This window comes from Ambystoma mexicanum, chromosome 6q (assembly GCF_040938575.1).
Source record: "Ambystoma mexicanum isolate Mex_15411 chromosome 6q, UKY_AmexF1_1, whole genome shotgun sequence".
In the NCBI taxonomy this organism is placed as follows: domain Eukaryota; kingdom Metazoa; phylum Chordata; class Amphibia; order Caudata; family Ambystomatidae; genus Ambystoma; species Ambystoma mexicanum.
Window position 1 is genome coordinate 1,597,426,545 of NC_090937.1, and position 21,212 is coordinate 1,597,447,756.

The 21,212-nt window shown below is 45.1% G+C and overlaps 1 long non-coding RNA gene across 9 annotated transcripts in view; it reads right to left on the bottom strand.

The window, feature by feature from the left end:
* The window catches only part of LOC138516882 (uncharacterized), a 215,808-nt gene that overhangs the window by 88,829 nt on the left and 105,767 nt on the right, over positions 1 to 21,212 (bottom strand). For 5 of the 9 annotated variants that reach the window (XR_011282326.1, XR_011282327.1, XR_011282320.1 and 2 more), the window contains exon 3: positions 16,301 to 16,370. This is a non-coding gene — a long non-coding RNA (uncharacterized lncRNA). Of the gene's footprint in view, positions 1 to 16,290; positions 16,371 to 21,212 lie in introns of all 9 variants that reach the window. The other 4 variants (XR_011282325.1, XR_011282323.1, XR_011282324.1 and 1 more) reach the window with 1 other exon arrangement.

Here is a 21,212-nt window from a genome sequence, read left to right on the forward strand (position 1 = left end):
AGAGCATGGAGGTGCTAGATCATTACCTCCATATTCCTCTGACTTGTCCCAGTGCTTACTTGTGTGGTGGCTAACCAGTAAGCCTGGGAGAACATTGTCAAAACAGGATCAGATGGCTACTGCACATCTTCTAGTAAGATTGGGGTAGGTTCAAGGGTTTTTCTTGCAGCCTGAATCTGCATTAATCTCCTTTATGAATTGCACATCTTCAGTGATGTTAGGAAGAACTTTGAGCAGGTTCAGGCTGATTCGTAGGGAAAAAACATACTCAAAATAACTTAAAAGGCTTCAGAAGGGAGAGAGATTTTAGGAGAAAGTGATGGGTCTTGTGAGGCTTGTTGTTGGTGTGTTAACCACAGGAATTGTAGTCCTGTACATCTGTTAATGTTATCTCAGTAGATTAATAAGATTGCATGTATGACCAGCAGAGTCAGCCACACGTTAGGAACGCATACACCTGGTTGTCATTGTTCACAGGTCAACACATTATGTATTATAGACGTATGGGAATTCGTAACAGACATGGACCTCTGAAAAGCCTATTGGGCAGGGGAATAGTGTGTCATGCAAGAAATGTGAATGTAGTTTCATCCTGCCGAGTTTGATTTCAGGAGGACTACTGAGGTTTTTATTTGTAAGAATGGGGAAGCCATGAGTGCAGTTTAACGGTTCTATGTGGTTTCATCAACACCGTTTGTTTGAATTTAGTTTGTCTCTTTTTGTTAGTATGATTTCTTTTAATGGTGTTCTTCCGCGTTCTCCTTGTCCCCTTTCCTACCGCTCCCACCCACAGCTTTTGACCTTGTCGACCAATCCATCCTACGCCACCACTGCAATGCCTTTGCCACCTTCTCACCAGACACAACCAAATGGAGTGCATCCTTCTTGGCTGACCGCTCCTCCGAGTCTTTTCTGACAAACATTCCTCCAGTGCTACAGCTTCCACCTGCAGAGTACCCCAAGCTTCCTGTGTGTCAACATTAAGTACACTAATTATGCAGACGGCACCCAGATCCTCAACCCTCTCACCGGCAGCCACCATACTGACTCTCAGAAAGTGACTGCTATCTACGAACCACTCAAACCTGGATGGCCACCCATCGTCTATGCCTAAATGATGAGAAAACTGAACTCCTTTTTCTAGGCAACCACTCCCACCTCTCCAAACTTAGCCCAGACTACCAAGAATTCACCATGGACAATCACACCATCCACATCTCTCCAGCCGTTAAAACGCTCAACATCCACTTAAACATCACCCTAAACATGTCACGCCATGTCAACTTCATAGCGTCGGCAGCAGCGTACACCACAAAACATATCAATGTCAGTAGACCCTTCCTATCCAGTGTCAATTGCATCAACACTGCTCGCTCCCTAGTCGTCTCTAAGTTAGACTACTGCAATGTCCTACTGGGAAGCACATGTTAAATTGCAAACTATAAAGAAAATTGCCCTCAGAGCCGCCCTTGGCCTGAACAGACATGACCACATCACTGCTGCCAGAAAAGAGGTACACTGGATCCCCATCAGAGAAAGTCTAAAATTCAAAATCATAACCATCACTCATCGCTGCCTCACAAACACCGCCCCCAGTTATCTGGCCCTCAGACTAACCAAACCGGACCTGCATGCCTCACTTACTGCAACCGACTATCCACGCCAAGATACAACAGAGCCAACATGGGTAGTGTCAGCCTTGCTGTCTCTGCCTCTATGCTCTGGAACTCACTCCCTGCCGGCTTGAGAGGTGAACCATCCTTCTACAAGTTCTGGAAACAGCTAAAGAATTATCTATTCACCTAGACTTCACCGGACATCATACTGCATCTCCTTTCCCCTGTCTCTGTCTGTAAGTAGCGCCTTCACGCCCCAGGGTGAGTGCGATCATATAAATGTAAAATAAATACATATGGGTAAACTGCCTATGGGTGCAGAGAGCATCACACATGCTGCTAGCAGTGATATTTGTATGGTCTCAGGCCAGCATATCAATTGTACCACCACACAGCCGAAATATGCAGGCCACCTTTGTGTATACAGTAACTGGTGCATTTAAAAATGTGTAGGTGATTTTATACAAAAAGGTAACCTGCATATTTCGAGGGGGCTGTGGAGTGTTAAAATGCAATTTAATTTCTGCTCACAGATACCTGGGTCAATTAGTCAGCCATATGGCCTGAAAGCTTCCAAACATTCCTGCTTTCCAGTACCATTATCAATGCAGTTGGTATCTGAAGCTTGTATCTGTTTCCTAGGTCGCACAAACGACACACATGCTTTTTGGTGAGTCCATCTCCTCCTGTTAATTGGTTAGGGAGGGGCCACTTGTGATACTTAATATACTATATATAGCACACCTGACAGTATTCCTAGAGGACCCCCTTCACAGCACTGAAACTGTATTAGCAACTTTGCAAAGTGTTCCACTTCTACTAACCAAACCCAAAGACAATCAATTACAACCAGGTTTCACTGAACAATTGTCCCAAGTCTGCAACTGTCTATGATGATCATGATGTTGTTGAACACAATACAAGTACCACATTAAAGGCAACAAAAGGGCATCAAGCGCTTGCTTTCCTGCACCAAAACGGTAAATGGCAAAATGATCACCAGAACAGAAGTGCATTCATTTACTTTCAAAATTCCAAACGAGAACTGGTCATCTTGATCTGGCAGGGAGTTCCACAAAGTTGCCACTTGAACTTGATTAGAGCAGTCATGGGATTTCTATGCTCAATACACAGGGGAAAACCCAGAATTGATACATTGAGCCAAGATACATTGAGCCAAGATACCGATTTGGTTGATTATGTGGGGGTCACATCGCACAATGCAGCTTCCTCCTCTGCAGCACCTTTAGGGATACCAGCCACTAATCTGTATGCACACATCTGCCTTTCCACAGCTTTGTCCCAACTTTACCCCACTCTCCTGGTCACCGCCACTGCCTAAATGAGGGAGCGATTGAATCTTTCAACCATACCATTGGTTTTGGGTGGTATATGGAGGTCTTGTGGTGTAGCACTCCCACACCAACTAGAAGTGCCGGCAAGTGTCAGTATGTGACTGGAAGGAGACACTGCTGGTTCATTTTGCTGCTCTCCATTGGTTTCCTGAATCTGCTATGTTTGACTGCGGCTATTCACACAGATTAAAATGTCTGTTCTGCCATTTTCCTGCCTGCAGCTTTAAGGAAGAAGCGTTCCTGGCAGAGGTGTTTGGGGATGCTGTTTTGACTAACAAGGAGCTCCACCCCCCTGCTGCGTAACAAAATCTTGCGGGACCGCGAAGTGACTGCAAGTGTCAGTCTGTGACTGGGAGGAGACACTGCTGGTTCGTTTTGCTGCTCTCCGTTGGTTTCCTGAATCTGCTGTGTTTGACTTTGTGTGGCTATTCACACGGACTAAAATCTCTGTTCTGCCATTTTTCTGCCTGCAGATTTAAGGCAGAGGCATGCCTGGCAGAGGTGTTTGGGGACGCTGTGTTCAGTAACAAGGAGCTCCATCCCCCTGCTGTGTAACAAAATCTCGAGGGACCGCGAAGCGCCGGCATGTGTCAGTCTGTGCCTGGGAGGAGACACTGCTGGTTCATTTTGCTGCTCTCCATTGGTTTTCTGAATCCGCTGTGTTTGACTTGATGCGGCTATTCACACAGACTAAAATCTTTGTTCTGCCATTTTCCTGCCTGCAGCTTTAAGGCAGAGGCGTGACTGGCAGAGGTGTTTGGGGACGCTGGGTTGAGTAAGAAAGAGCTCCAACCCCCTGCTGCGTAACAAAATCTTACGGGACCACAAAGTGGCCTCAAAATGCCGACAAGTGTCAGTCTGTGACTGGGAGGAGACACTGTTGCTTCATTTTGCTGCTCTCCATTGGTTTCCTGAATCTGCTGTGTTTGACTTGGTGCGGCTAAAATCTCTGTTCTGCCATTTTCCTGCCTGCAGCTTTAAGGCAGAGGCGTGCCTGGCAGAGGTGTTTGTGGATGCTGTGTTGAGTAACAAGGAGCTCCGTAACAAAATATTGTGGGACCGCGAAGTGCCAGAAAGTGACAGTCTGCAGTCCGCAGTTCCGACGTGCCATGCTGCTGTGGCCGGCCCTTTTTGTGGCAAAGGCCGGGAACTGTAAGTACTGTGAATTTAAGGAATGTGGGCTCCCCCTTTGGGTCATAACAAACAGACTCTTTTCTGTAAACTGGCTTCCAGGCCGTATTTATGTAGCAAGGACTTGTACAGCCTCCCTTTTTTGTCCAGCATTCGGAGGGAGATGTTGGTCAATTCAGTGACCAGGGGCCTATGTGAGAGTTGTAGTGGCCTGCAGGAGGCTTGAAAAGTTGGATGTCAATCTTCAATTCCGACAATATCCCTGCGGATAAATGTACTTAGGAGCGAGATGCTTGGCAACGCACGTTTCGACTGAAAAAAACAGGACAAAACTCAAATCGGTGCCCCTTAGAGGTGCAGGTGTGTATCACGGCAAAAACTGCCTCGGACGTGAATATTCTTGAAAGCACCATTACATCAGGGGCAGATTTAATGCCCCTGTCCTTAAACCCTAGTGGTAGCCCATTGGGTAACGGGTCAAATTCCTCTCTATTGCCCCTCAGATATTTCAGCATGAGTCCGTGGAACCGGAGTAGGCTGTTTTGAGTCAAACAGCAATCCAGGGTATCAATGTGCCGCAAATTCAGCCATCGGCCTCCAAAATGACACCCTCAAGGGCACAGTCAACCCCTCATGTAGATGAAATAACTACAACTGCAGACGCATTAAGGGACTCAACTTCATTATTATTACCACCCCCACCCCCAAAAATATACAGATTTTCAAAGCCCCAGGGAAACGCTTTGGTGAAAAACCAGGCCGAGCCGTCGATTAAGAAGTGTTGGCAGCTGAGAGGGCTGCTGCCAGAAACCATTGCGACAATGTCTCACTTTACTTACCAGAGGCCAGGGCCTCACACTCCAGCAGTCCCCGCAGTGCAAACAGGTGAGGTGCGCGATATTAGCATAAAGACGTTAACAGCGGGTCCCACCTTACCCACTCAGGGGGACATCGCATTGGAAACCTTGTCATGGGCAAATCAGTTGGTGGTGGGCCCCAAAGTGGGTGCAGGTGAAGGGGGCCCCTTTCTGAAAAGGAGAGCAGAATCCTCAGTAGAGGTTAGATCGCAGCCTCCAAAAAGACTGAAGAAAAATTTGACAGGGTACCAGGGGGTTCCAGTGCAGCCCTGTTTCCTCTACAGAACAATCGTATTACGGACGAGGACCTCCTTTTGGATTTTGAAGCGGCGGAGGTGGAAAATCAGCCCCTGCGACCCTCCACTATTGATGCAGGCTTGATTTGGCCCCTTTCATGAAATTACATGAAACTATGAGTGACCAGATTAGGCACCAGTCAACTCTCATTGCAATGGCGCACACAAAGCTAATATTTCTGGAGGATTTTGTGACAGGGATCCAGGGAAAACTGGATAAAAATAAGGAAGACATTACCAACATTCTCAAATAAATCATAACAGCGGCAGTTATGGAGAAGACCAAGAGAGAATCTCATCATAAAACCCCTTCTAAGACTTCTATAATCAATCTAATAGCCTCCTCCACATCTTACCGGAGGGGTGCAAATGATGAATAAAGTATAATTCACATTCAAGAGGACAAGTTTTTGAGTTCAATACCGGTCCAGTTACCAGATGACAATCTGGACATGAGGAAAGTTCCTGTTCCATTGGTAGTGGCTCTCCCTAAACCAGCTCAACAGCCTGTGGCTGAGGAGATTTAAGTACTCGCCACAGGAGTACCTGCTGTGGGAGAGGTGGTCCTAACCGCCGCAGGGGCTTCATGACCAGCAACCCAGCAACAACAAAAAAAAATACAACATCTTTTCAAAACTCACTGTGTCGGATAACGTTAACAACGTGTCACCTCAAACCAAGAGACTAGCCCTGAAGAAGAAATTGCTAAAGGCAAAGAATGCAGCCAAACCACAGGCCAGAAGCAAACTGAACAAGTGTGTCCGTTATTGAGTGTGGGAGGAGGTTCTCGTTGATTTATAGGAAATCTACTACCAGTTATGACCTTCGAACAAAGGGTGCATTGGGCATTGTGTATTGAAACCTGTTTATGTTTATGTTTATTAATTTATAATGCGCACCAAGGTACCCGAAGGCTAACGGGCGCAGGAACAAAAAACAAAACACCATCAATACAAAAAAGTTGTACAAATAACAAAAAACAAACAACAAAGTCTATGGAACATCCTATGGAAAGGTGAAAACTAACACCCTAAGAGATGGTGAGCGCCAAAGGCTTAATAAGAAAAAACATTTAAAATGCTACATACATAAAGGACTTCCATGACACAGATATACATCAAATAATTAGATAACACCTAGAGGACCCCCTGGGGAGATATTTACACAATCTAAGGAACATAGGTAAAATGCTAGACCCACAACCCAGTCATTATTAAAATGTGAACACAAATCTTTAAGGTCAAACCTATGAAGAGAATTTAGGTCAGATAATCTGACCACCCCCGGCCCTGTCCTTTATCTTAACCAAGCTAGAACCTTATATCGCAAAGCTTCTTTGGATTCCGGGCCTTAAGCTTTGCGGATATTAGTGATAACAAAGTTTCTCTGGTCCATAACAAAGTCATGTGTAAAAGTGTCAGCTACTTTAGGCATTTGACACTTTCTTAGAGTCAGATTCGGCAAGGATCCCACCTTGCGGATGGCATTCACTGATGCGGGTTGTTTAAGCACTTTTTGACCCAAATTCCTAGTGAATACCGGGGAAGAAGGAGGTGGTTCCGGTGCAGAGCAGGTCATGTCTGTATTAAGAGATTTCAATCCTTTTGTTGACGGCTATAATGGGACTGATAGGCACCACAGGCTCCCTACTGGAGGGGTCAGTTTGTGATCCTTGCTCCAGCAACTCACTTTGAAAGTTATCTTGACAGGCCTTGTCCCATTTGAATGACTGAGTCCCAGCAATAGGACTAAGGGGCTCATTGGTTTTTGGAGTGGTGTTATCTCTCGGGAGTGTAATTCCACCACCCAATCATTTAAGGATTCCACCAATCGTCCAAGGTCAAAAGGAGTGATACATAGGAGTACCTCTTTGGCTATGCTGGCCATAAACCATGGCCATTGAGCAAGAACTGATTGTTCTGGTTGAAAAGGGTTAAACATAACCCCCTCTTGCAAGGCAGCGTTAGATGGCATAAGGGGAACCATATTAATGCCTGTATATTTCTCAGACGCTTCCAAGGCTAAGGAAACAGCAGGAATAGGGGCAGACTTCATAATGTCAATATTATCATTTCTTTGAGTACCCCCTAAGGATATGGGTACTGCAGAATAAGAAAGCAAGAGAGAATTATGTTCTTGAATTGGACATTTGGGAGAAGAGGCATCATACTCGGATTTGTGCAGTTCTAGCTCGGAAAGGTCACCCTGCAGTCAAGACCTCTAGAACATGGTCTCTAGTAGGTGAAACAACAGAGGTCACTAATCCTGCTGATCCCACTTCCGCCGTTCTCACAAAGGGCTTGTCAAGCGGCCCAGGAGTACCAAATTTATACTCCTAGTCCCTTGATCGTAACCCATAGGCTCCTCCCTTTCTACTGGCAACCATGGTTATAACTGTGTTCAAAATCCTTAAGTTAAGGAGGTCACTGAGAGCAAAATTACGGTTGGTCATAAGAACAAAATTAGTAGTAGAAATGCAGTCACCGGCTATCACTTCGGTATCCACGGAGGGGAAGAGAGCAGATCCACAGAGGGGGAAAGGGCGTTTACCGCGTTGATGGGCACTCAGCTGTGAACGTCGTGCCACTCAGGAACTCGTCGCCCCAAAGCATTAGGAGGCAGCCGAAGGGCTCAAGGGGCAGCGAGGCTCTGGTGTCGGCCTCCCCATCTCGGCCGAGGAAGCTGAAAACCCTGCAGAAACCGATAGGCTGCAAGCCGCAAGAGCTGCGGCGGAACTGCAGCTGACACGTCTGCGAGACAAAGCGGATTAGAGGAAAGGACTTAAGCCTCCAAACGACCATCAAGCCGCACGGAAACGAAAACGTTACCGCCGCCTCCGACACTCTCTGATGAACTGGCCACCTACAACCCAGCCAGCAGTCCAGGACAATCCAATACGGGGAAATTGTCAGTTGGAAGACTGCAGGGAGGAGTTGTCGATTGACCTAATAAATCTCTCCACTTCTCCACGTATTCGATGGAGGGCAGTGAAGCCTCTTCCTCCAAGACGGACCCCTCTATCAGTAATTACCAGCGTGATTCAAAATTGAGAGAGGTTGCTACGTGTTTCATGAAGGCCCCTATAGAAGGTTCCGGCCGATCTATTGAAAATTCTACAGACCAGAATGGGTTGCCACAAGTAACAGGGCCAGCAAAAGTTACCTTCTCGGTAAAGGGGCTTGACGACTACAGGTACCTTGATCCTCCCCTTACTGACAAGTCGGACGCAAACGACAAAATAAATCTTGGGCTAAGCCCAAATGGAAGCTTGTTTGCATATAGGAACTTCAAAACATTGGAAGAGAAAATATCCATGCATACTAATAGTAAAAATAAGGGCAGAGTATTCAAAAATTACCCTTCTACTTGCCAAGTCAAATTCGACTTTTCTGCAGTAAATGATGATCAGTTCCCACCAGGCAAATCAGAGGAACTCACTAAAAACAAATTGGGGGATCACAGGCTTGCTTTGGAGAGAACATTGTTCATCAAATTCAACTTAATATTGAATAGATCAAACGTCATGCGTCTGTTGAATACCATCCCGGCCCTTAATGTAATAAAATCCAAGGATATACTGTGGGTGGAATTCCCAGAGGAACATTGCTCAGACAAAATCGTACGACATCTCTCATCAGCAAGCAAGAAAGGTTTCTTTCTGAGTCAAGGAGCAAAACTGCTCCCATTGGGTTTCAGGTTAAGGGATTATGAACGGGGAAGTATAAACCCCACCCACTGCATGCAAACTACAGCACGGAAGGACCATCAAGAGGAAAGGCCTTTTCAATGCCACATTACTCAGACTTCTACATCAAGAAGATTGAGCATCGACGAAAGGTCCCCACAAAGATACAACGCACAGGCTACATTTTCCAGTTCAAAAACGCCCTCTCAGTCCCTTACTGCTAAAGTAAACAAAGGAAGGACATAGAGTCAAGGCAAGTGGAAATAATACTGATAAAACAAAATGTATTTTCATTTAAGAAGCATAATAAAAACAAAGGATAATTACTTGTCATGTACTGAGCGTAGAAAATACAATTCCGTACATGGTCAGGTTAGTAACAGTATTATAAGTAGCAATGTCAGTATTATTTCCACTTTGTGTGATCAAATGACTAGTTCACAATAATTCCTAGCCTTCTGTAGGTTTGCTTGCAACTCCTGTGTGTCAAAGAGAGGGGTAGCCTTTTCTCTATGTCCTTCCTTTCTACTACTCATTTACCCCGTGGAGTCAGGCCATCCGCCAATAAAGAAAAGAGGGTTCTTGCCCTATTTTCTCTACTATCTGCTAAAGTAAACAGGCAGCAGAGTCGTCCTTTGCGGTCACGCTGCAATCAGAGTACAGAGGATTGGAGTTGAGTGGTTGTTGCCCTGGCTACGGGCAACAAAAGTTCATAGCCTGTACCATTGGGAGGGATCGAACATCTGCAGTGTTTGATCGCCCGAATAAAAATCTATAGCTGGAACACACAGGATTTCCTTCACATCTTTGGGGAAGGCATCCCAAATATACAAGATCTGGACATAATTCGCCTGCAGGAAATGAAGCTGAGGTCCCCACCACTTTTGGAGGGCTTTTCCATAATTTTCAACGCAATGGAAAAAAGCCTGAATGGTAGGCCGACGGCAGGCCTTCTTTTAGCACTCCGAGTAGGTAGAGGCTTTGAGATTGTCACTGAATTCCAGCCCTCACTATTGATCCAGGAAATATTATTAAGACTGGGACCATTAACGGCTGGGAACACCAAGATGATAATGCTGATAAATCTATATTGGAATGTGGCTTCAAAGTGGAATGAGAAATTCACAGCTACAGTGTTTGATCTGAACGACGACGCAAGAGCTGATTACCCAAATCTGGAGATCCTGGCCTGTGGTGATTTAAATATCCACTGTTTTGATGTCGCTAAAGATCTTTTTGAAGATACGTCTCCCTCAGCCACCCAGCAAGTGAAGAGAGGTTTACTTTGAAGGCAAGAACTGCTAAAAAGAAACATCTATTTGGTAAATGGACACATTTCGGGGGACTGCCCTCCAAGCTTAACTTGGCAAAGGGGCTGTGACTCGAACGTTCTTCATTATGTTTTCGCCTCTGAGCTATTCTTCTCTGAATTATTAAATCTGGAGATTCGGAAGACCGGCAAAAGTGACCATAGCATTGTGGTTTTAACAATAACAAAGTGGCAAGTTATAACTCTTAAGTGTCAAAGGGCCAACTTGGAAATTGAGCCAGGAAGAAACAGGCTGACGCTAAGACCATCTGTACCCAACGCGCCCAGTAAATTGTTAGCCACTCAGCACCTTCCCCAAGTGGCATTCAAAGGCTTTGACCCTAGGCCCTCGTCAGTGATTAAAGTCAGATTTACAATGCGACATACATACGACTTTGAAGTAGCCAAGAGGAAACAAGCTTTGGATAAAGAGTTAAGATTAAACTCCAGGAGCCAAACAATGGAAGCCAAGGAACAAGCATGGTGGCTTAAACAAGTCTTTAAGTGTTGGATTCAGTTCCCACAAACATCAGATATTTCAGCGGGAGGCTGAAAGTATGTTGCTTCATATCTCCTCAAAAAATACAGCAGAGATGTGGAGGTTGATTAATCATCTCTTGGCCCCTCAAGAAGCTATGCTACTTAACCTAATATCGGCGGAAAAATGGAAGCGCCATTTCGAATCGGTTTTTGATGGCCCTATAGAGAGTCTACTTCAAATTGCATTGGGCACAGGGCGAAAATGGTCCTTCTCTACGTCCCAGAGTGATATATATGCTTTGATTCTCAGGGAAACCAACTCTAGAGCGGCCGGCCCCGACGGTATGACAAATTTACATCAAACGAAGATCCTGAATTTTGGGCCACAGAACTTGAGCGGCGGTTTGAACACATTAAGAAGTCCAAAAAAAAACAGATATCGTGGACAAGCGCAACCATTGCGCCGATCTTCAAAAAGGGCGATAGCAGGTAATCATAGGCCCATCGCCCTTTTGGATTTAAGTGGCAAAATCTATGCAGCATTGCTTCTTAAAGCCCTTTCTAATTGGGCATTCTCAACACACCACTATGACCCTTGGCAAACAAGATTTATTAAAGGTGTGGGAACATCGGTCAACATTTTCATCCTTAAAGTCCTTAAGACAAAGGCTAAGGCAAGAAATGGGAATGTACTTTACGTGGCTTCAATTGACTTGACGCAAGCCTTTGGTACCATAGATCACCAGGGGTTGAGGTTAAAACTGGAAAATTGGGGCTGCCCGACGGACATAGGTGAAGCATTGAAATGATTACACTCCGGGACGTGACTATGTGTGAGATTAGACTGAAGGAGCCTCCTGACTGTTCCTATTAGAACCCGTAACGGGTTGAAACAAGGTTGTCCTTTGGCTCCAGCCGTCTTTGATTTGTTTATTTCAAACAGGGAAGACGCTTTTGCTAATGTCAGATGTTTTCCACCTTCACTGGCAGGTGTTCAAATTGGAAGACTGCTCTACGCAATTGACCTGATCCTACTCGATTGGACCAAGGTAGGGTATCAAAGCCAGCTGAATGCTCTAGAAAAGCATGTGGAACTAAATGGACTGAGGATGAATGTCAAAATATCAAGAATCCTAACCTTTGGGAAAAGGAAGAAGAAGGGAGGTCCTAATCCTTGAGGTCTCGGCACTCACCTACCTTGGCCTCTGCCTAAATGATAGCATTGCTGATATGCAAAGGGAACAGGTGTTGCAGAGCAAAACAAAGAACCTAGCTGCTCAAGCCATTATCATTAAGAACAGATATTGATTTTTTCCGATTAAAGGTGACCCCGATTTTGATCTACGGGGTGGAAACTTCGTTGTCACTCTCAGCACTTGTGTGGAAAACTGGAGGGCATCTTTTGGAGCAGGGTGTTACGCCTACTGAATTGTGTCCCTATTCAGGTGATAAGAGCCGAACTGGGGCTGAATTCTCTTTATTCAATTAGGGTGTGGAAAACCCTCTCATTATTTAGGAAATGTGGTGGAGAAGGGAGGGAAGGAGGTTTGGCTGCCATTGGCCAAGCCTGGTGAGTCCTTCGGAAGCCTTACTGAAAGCCTGGTGCTCATTGTGTATGGATATTTTGACCGCTCTAGGAGAAACAGTGAAATCATTGGGGGACGGCCAGCCAGAGACAAAAGAAAACTATATGATCTGGACTGGATTCAATCACTGGAGGTGAGAGCAAATTCAAAGATTCATGGCAATAATCTTAAGGATGTAAGAGCAAGAGGCTCTCTCCCACATTACATGTCCAAATTTCCTTGTAAATTAAAATGGGACAACTTTTTGAGGGTGAGGATGAATCTTTATCCAACTAAGGAAGTCTTGGAAAGCAGAAGTCCGCCGGAGACACAGGACTACCAGTGTCGATTGCGTGACTATGACCAAGAATCTTTATTTCATCTTACGTTATAAATATATGGTTGCAATGAGCTTCGAACAAAATGGCTGAATAAGCACTTCTGTAAATGTACAACTCTGATGGTGGAAGAGTGGAGCGGGAGACTGATGTCAAGCACTCAAAACTCGCTGACTTTGGTGGCTCTTCTAGCCTTTGTGAAAGACATTTTTGAATTTATAGGGGCCAAATAAACCTAATCTAAAATATGGCTGGAAGAAAGGGGAGCATCCATTTCGAAGAGTGAGCAAATTGGAAAATTTTGATCACCCTCAGGAGAGCTGACAAAATGTAAAGGGTGCTCCCGGCGAGGTGGCTGTGTGCGAAGAATTTTGAAGATTGAGATTCTGTATTTAGTAGTAAATTACATTTTTCTTAAATGTTTGTTTTGATTTGTATCAGTTTATAGCTAAGGTTTAAGTTGAAAACCAAATGATAATTAAAAAAAAAGAAGACACTCTACATCCTTTGATGTTAATTGAACCACATTTTCCTTCAGTAACCTACTGGGGAACCCTCTAGTCTGGAAAACCATATCCAAGTGTTCAACCACTGCTTTGGACTCAGCCTCCCTCACCACCTGGGTCGCTACTCACTTTGAGCAGAGATCCCTTAGAACAGGAATATTGCACCCCCTGTCACCATCAAGAGGACCTCCTATATCCAACGCCACAGACTCCCAAGGTGAGGTGTGACATTCCAGCAGTTTTAATGACTAGAACCGGTTCATGGCATTTCAGTATCACGCCACACATTGCATTCATTGACCATTTTTTCAACATCCGAATCCATGCCAGACCATCAATAGTCACACTGCACCGACCTTTGGTCTTGGTCATGCCTTTATGGCCCTCATGACCAGCTTGCAGTATTTTATTTTCTTACACCCAAAGGAGGTACTACCCTACCTCCCTTGATGTTCCTTTACTTTACTGAACTGCGTAAATCCCGGACAACCCACTTGCCTATCCCATCATTGTCTCCACTATAATGAAAGGTGACACGAGTCAGCTTTCATTAAAACTGCAAGTTTGCTTTATTGTAAATAACGAGTCCAGACTGTGAGTAGCAAGGTCCTCACGAACACCCAAGCCTCTCAGCTCCCAGCATCAATTCAGCTGTAGAGACTCAGGTTAGAAGTACAGACAACAAGAGGTTCCACAGCCAATGCTGGGAACTCCATGTAGAATGTTACTTATGGAATGATCCATCAGTACTGATCTGGAAACAACAGAGCTAATACATAACAGAAACCTAGAATGAATACGTATTTCTTTCTGCAGGACCACTGTACAGTTAATTCAGAAATTCTACCATCTTCCAAAGTAGTCATTACACACTCAGCTACATGTTTCACTGTTCTAGACCTCTGCTCTGTGTCTTTGTCCATTGCTGTGCGCACAGATGCCTTTTCATAAAGAAGGTTACAGTACACAGGGACAACGCTTCCGCATACACATCGATCCCACATTTGATGAAAAAGGATTTAAATGGCATAACATTTGCCAGGAAATCTGTGTTGGTACAATATGGGGATGGTCTTTTATAAGATACACCCACTTAGGATGTTTGGAAATAAGATACATGGGAATCACTCATTTTATTAGCCTAGAAAGGCCACACATTTTATTATATATATTGAAAATTACCTAGTTAGTCATTGTTTGAGGACACTGTCTGTCAACCACCAACCGCACTAAAGCAACACAAAAGGTTTCCCAACCCACCAGTGTTACACAGATGCAAAAACCTTTTGGTATGATAGGATTCTAATGACAATGGACATGAGGATATGCAGCGCTGGACACACCCTTGCAACATAATTAAACACTCCACAGTGTAAAGAAGCAGAACAGACATTCATAGCAGTTAAATGTGTGCTTTTGAAAGCACACCCCTGTATGCTCACGCCAGAAAGAATACAACCCGCTAGGGAAAAAGGTTGAGAGATTTCTTGCAAGAATAACAAGGTTTAGTCAAACAAAAATAAGGGTGCAAGCAAAGAACTCTGCTGCTCGAGAACATTCTGCATAAAATTAGTACAAGCAGAAGCTTATAAGGTAACACATCGTCATCACTTTACAGTAGACACTCGCGTGGCTGGTTGGTGAGACCCTATACATGGGCCTGTTCCATAGGGGATGCCGGGCAGCGATTGGTCCCAGCCTCGTCCATCCGTCTTCCTTCATGTGGGGTCAGCCGGGCTCATCTCTCCAGGGACTGAAGGTCATGCTCCTCGTAAGTTGCTATTACAGAGTTACTATTGCAAGATAATGCTCCTCTATCAGATAACTGTGTGTCTGCAAATTACAGACTTAATGCCTAGGTTACAAATACAGGAAGTCCTGCATGTATGGACTTTCCTCTAATGTTTAGCTCTTCTCTTGGTTGTCTAGGGAACAGGCGTTGTTGAGTCAGAGCCGGAGAACAACGGTTATAGCTGGGCATACTAACTGAAGGAGGTTTGACAAATATCAGCTGTTATCCTGTTAAAGCTGAACCGCCTTGTGAGGAAGCTACGTATCACAAGAAAAGTGGATTGGTCGTTCGTCATGACAAGCCAATGACTTATTGTGGCGTTCAGCTCGCCGAGAGAGAGAGAGAGAGAGAGAGAGCAAGATAAATATGAGACGGCCGTTGCCGCCGCAAAAAGTCAATGACTGCTACCAATCACAGGCCTGAAGCGAGGGAAACTGTTTCTAAGTAACGCGTATATGAACGCGAGTGAAATGAAATTAATCGATGACAGGAAAAAGTCATCGGGGCTTCTATTAGAAGGTACGTGGTCCGGCTTGGACTGAGAGAGTGTAATGGAGCCGTGATGACTGAGGGATTAAGCATGACTCGCTACACGAACCTAATGAAATTGACGCCGTAGCGTTTATTGAGAGCGAATTTCACCAGATGAAAGCGACCACTGCCGCTGCACGAATGTAATGAAATTGACACCGTAGTGTTTATTGAACCGAAGTTCAGCAGATGAAAGCGACCGTTGCCGTTGGCGAACATAATGAAATTGTCACTGTAGTGTTTATCGAACTCAAATTCATTAGATGAAGCAATCGTTGTCGCTGTACTACGGACTTTAATGAAACTGACACTGTAGCGTATATCGATAAGGAAAGTTAATGGATGAAAACGACCGTTGTCGTTGTTAGGAGTTTACTGTAGAAGCACTGTTGCTGAACAGAAACACATGTAATCACAGGCATTTCACATTCGATGTTTATTGGATGAAAGGAAAAGTTTCTACGAGAAAGGGAGCGCTAACCAGCACAGAGTCAAGCAAATAACACTAAACAAAAGGTTGACACATAGAGAAGCTGATCAAGTGTCCCCTCTTGTAAGAAAAGGAAGTGGTCCAGAGTTTAAAGGGATATTCCTCTAAGAATTACAGTCTACTAAGAGAGGGAATCAACGCGATACATCGTACATAAGACTTACCGAGTTGCTGAGAAATAAAGGATGATAAAAGACCAGGAATCAAGAATAAGACCACAGAACCGACAATAAGAAAGGAGAAATATATATATATATATAGACTGTTAAAGAAAAGAAGAGAAAAGAGAAAAGACCAAGGAAGAGGGAAAAGACATTAAAGGACAATAACCACACTTACCTGAACCTACCTTTGAAAGACAACCTGGGCCAGGAAGGGGAGCGGCGAGACAGAAGAAGGCATATCCTTTACCAGTAAACCTGAAATAGAAAATATATATATTAATAAAAGAAGTGGGTTCTCTTTGTAATCCATACCAACTACTTAATGGCTCAGACTTTTATTTATGTTATTTAATTGACATTTTTCACAAACCCGCTAGGGAAAAAAGGCTGAGAGATTTATTGCAAGAATAACAAGGTTTAGTCAAACAAAAATAAGGGTGCAAGCAAAGAACTCTGCTGCTCGAGAACATTCTGCAGAAAATGAATACAAGCAGAAGCTTATAAGGTAACACATCGTCATCACTTTACAGTAGACACCCGCGTGGCTGGTTGGTGAGACCCTATACATGGGCCTGTTCCATAGGGGATGCCGGGCAGCGATTGGTCCCAGCCTCGTCCGTCCGTCTTTCTTCATGTGGGGTCAGCCGGGCTCATCTCTCCAGGGAATGAAGGTCATGCTCCTCGTAAGTTGCTATTACAGAGTTACTATTGCAAGATAATGCTCCTCTATCATTATGGCATGCACCTGGGAAACTCTGGGACTGGCACAGGGTGAGGAACACGATCATGCTGACCCACACATTCTTTGCTCAGTTCATAACGCACTCTCCGCACCCAAGGCTTCCACCCTGGCTTTGGCTTATAATTTATTCCTCCCTGTACCTCGTACTACAAAGTGTGTCATTATGGAATATGGTGAAATGGTTGTGTTCGTTCAGATCTTGTATGACCACTGGTTTTATAGTTGGTGGTCTGAGGCCATCTTCTATCGCAGAATTCAGGCATCTTGGACTGGATCAGTTGTGGGTGCCATTACACATGGCGGGTTGGGGTTGGAGGCCTGCTGGTGACTTGGCTGTGATGAATGGGCGAAGCGAGGAGCCTGGTGCTGTCTTGAGGCCTTGTAGAACACATTCCTTTTCAGGATAACAAGTAATTGCAACAGGAAGGAACAAAGGGGAACTTCTGTAGGAATTAGCAACGCAGGTCTTTCTACCATCAGCAATTGGGCCTGTTCAGGTTTCTCCAACAAGCCTACGTTCACCGCGCGGCCATGCAGGACTGAGTGTCTCTAACATAATTACAAAATGGCGTCTCTTCATATGCGCACACAAAGTCTATACATCGACAATTCATGCAATTTTGTGTTTGTGCAGGGTTTCTTAGCACGTCCCTCTCCCCCCGGTACATCGCACGTCTATCGATGGGACTTGCCTCACTCTAAAGCGCCAACTGGGGGCAAGGTTAATTTCCTTCCCAACATTTTCCAACAATCCTGCCTTTGTTTTGCTAGATTACAGAAATTAATTTTGCATTGGAATGAACATGAAAGGTTTCTACTAGCAGTTCTGTTTTCATATTATAGTAACGTACTAGACTCGGTAGCTGCAGTTTCAACTCAGTGGCTCAGGTGTGTGGCAGCAAACCCTCACACTATATAAAAACACTGTTTTTGGATATGACTGCTGACACTGTAAGGAAAGATTTCATATTTTAATGTAATTTTCTCTCATTGTGTCAAACCCCAAACATTTTGCTGCTGTTTTACACCCTGGTCTAACCTTTTCCAAAGAAGCGCAGCCCTCAGCCGCATTCTTCTGGGCTTTCGCTCACTTCTTATGGGGAAACTGACTTGCCCTTAAGACAGTCAGTACTGGCAGACTTCATTTCCCTTAGTCCTGTCCTCATTTTGCAGCTTTTGTGCAACATGTAACAAGAGTACAATGTAACTTTACTGCACCCTTGGGTCTCTCGTCATTCCAAAGGCCCTAGAAACTCTCGCTGGACTTATTATGAACTGTGCAGGTGTGTCACAGACAGGACTGGAGGCAGCTATCGTTTATCTTATGTTTTGAACCCTTTTTTGCCATGTTATCCGCGCTTACCGCGTTTGGCACAAATAGGTGGCCTGGTTCCAAAATGGCCATGCCACGAGGTTCTTTGTCCTGTCTTTTGGCCAGCTTGCCCCTTCACCTTCCCCAGGTCGAGCTGACCCAGGTCAGTCCTTATTTGGTCATGTACTTTCCCGCGAAACCTAAAGCTTTTGCGGGCTTCTGCATGCATTGTGTGTGTGCCGCCTGGATGTGGGCTGAGATGTCTGTTCCCAATACACATCCTGGGTGCCAGAGAGTCTGGAGTGTCCTGAAAGCCTGGGACCACTGTGGTCCGTGATTGGTCCACGTGTGGAGTGAGTGTTTGTGAGCAGATCTCCCATTGGGTCCTCTCCATTTTGGCGCGAAGGGAACTTTGGATAAGAGGAGGTCGAAAACACCACTACCATGTCGATCACTTGAGTTCACACGAACAAAGGATAAGGAGCCAAGTATCCTGCAACAAGAAGCCGAGTCGAGGAACCGCTGGTGACCCGCTGGAAGGTTTGGCACCCTGAGCCCGCTGTCATCCTGCGAGACCCCTCTGCATCTGATCGCCCTAGAGGTCTGCGAAGGCGCTTCGACCCATTGGAATAGTGGGACCAACTATTCTCGGCACCTTCATCAAACCCTGAAAGTAAGCCTTTTAGGAAGTGTCCCTGGGCCAACCAGTGGGCTGACCAGCTTACGCAGGACGTTTGCTCTGTCAGTGAAACTTGGTATACTGCTTGCTCTGTGTCCACGGCAACCTCACACTGAATTTCGTACACTTGGCATTCCCAGGTCTGAAGTGAGACAAGTGCGCCCGGACAGGAGTAAACGCGGTTACCATGTTGCCCTGCTGTGGCAACGACCTGTGAAAGTTTGCTGCACTTGTGACCCTCTTGACCCTGAAGCCTGCTACCGCGGAAACTACACAGTGTCGAGACGTCCTGATTGTCGCATTCGAACCTGCCAGCGAAGTGGACTGAACTGGCGAAGTCTGGGTCTGCCTGCGTCGGGGACCGGTGTCCATACCCCAACCGGTTGCCCCTAGCGCAGGAGCCCATTTCTCTTCTACTGCTGTTGTGATATAGCGACTCTATCCCGCACTCTCAACCTGCGTCTGCCCGCAAGTGGAGGTCCTACTTGAATAGTGGGGACTTGTTCTTCATCGACCGCATCCACCTTCCTGAGCTGCTATTGACCCTTGAAGAGACCCTATTTTGTCCAGTGGCACAAGCGTTTGCCTCGACTATTGAGCATAAGGCTCCTCTCTTCCTAGGGCTTGGACTGCCTCTTAGTTAGGTGTATTCTTGATGTGGAACTGGGTCCAAAGATTATTTGCACTGCCTGTTTTCCTCCCCATCTAGGTGGTCTATATATTTCGTGCTTCTTAATCCGTTAGACCCCTCTGGTCTTGTATATATATTGTGTTGATTGTGATGTGTTGGTTTACTTCAGTATTATTGTGATTCTTTGGTATGGTCTATATTACAAAGGCCTTGTAATAAATGTGTCTATATTTTTAATATAACACCTGTCTGGAGTAATTTGTAAGTGTCCTTGCTTTGTGTGCTCATTGAGGTCTTTCAGTCACTCTCACCCCTCTTGAGACTTAGTCTTGACCGCCTGCCATAGCAACCCTGATTGGTCTGGCTTGTCCAGAGGTTACCCTTTTCCAAGAAACTAGGTTGGCCTTCTGAACCTCTGCCCCTCCAGGTCAGAGTTCAGAAATCCATCTTAACAAATTGGTGCACAGCGGTGGGATAGGACTGAAGGAATCCAGTGTTGCGCACGAGCAAAGGCATTTCGAGTTATTCCTACCAGGACACATAGTGAAGTGTTGTAGTATAACTTTTAAAAGGCCATAGTCCTACCTAACAGTATGGAAACAAGTTCCTTGTTAACTTTAAATGCTTCGAAATCGAACACATTAAGAAAGATGTGTGCTGAGAGAGGTGGTTCCTCTCAAGGCACAAAAGTAAAAATGATCCAGAGAATCATGGACTGGCAAGAAGCTCAGCTTAGAGCTATAGCTTCCGAGGACAGTGCAGAAGGAGGTGGGGCTGCTCTCACTGGTAGAACTGATGGTTCTACCGCTGCCCTGATCCACAGCGATGTAATGTCGAATGTTTCCTCTGACAGTGCTGATGGGGAGGCCATACTTGAATTCAAGAAACAGGAGCTGCTGTTTAGGCAAAGTGAGCTTGAGTTCAACATGGCCAAACTAAAAATAGAGCAGGCAGAAAAAACAAAAAGACAGGGATCACCAGTTGGAACTGGCCAAGCTTCAAGTTGCCAATAGATCCAAGGGTCCTGCACATGGGTCGGGGGCCTCTTCTCATCCAAGGTTTCCAAAAGATCTGCTCAGTGTGTATGACGAAAAGAATGACATTATGGACTGGCTGAATACGTTTGAGTATGCATGTGAAGTTCAACAAGTTGACAATGCTGATAAAATTGCCTGGTTACTTAGCAGACTACCCCATTCTGGCTGCAGTGCCATTATGGAAATGTCGAAAGCTGAGAGAGCAGATTTTGTAATGTTGAAGCAAACTCTAATCTTAAAGTTTGTAAAGACTCCTGCCCAATACTTAAAAAGATTCAGAGAGTATAAGAAAAAAGAAGGTGGTACTTGGGTATCTTATGTAACTGAATCCTTAAAAAACTTGACTGGCTAGGTCGAAGGTTATAAGGTGTCTACCTTCGAAGGTATGATAAGTCTTGTCATGCTGGAACATATTTTTATATCTTCTTCCCCTGAGCTTAAGCAGCATTTGGACGATTCAAAGGAGATAGAGCCTAAGAAGCTAGCCATTGCAGCAGATTTATGGATGTCACATCGAGTGACCCATAAGGAGAAGACTCATCCTGGTAAGCAGGAGGAAGGGAAAAAGTCCAAAGATAAAGAGGGTGGGGAAACTGATAAATCTTCTTCCCAAAAGGGCCACAAAAAGAAAAATAAGGGTAAGACACAAGAGAACTGTCACGACCCTCGCCCAAAACCCCCTCTGGCAAACCCATT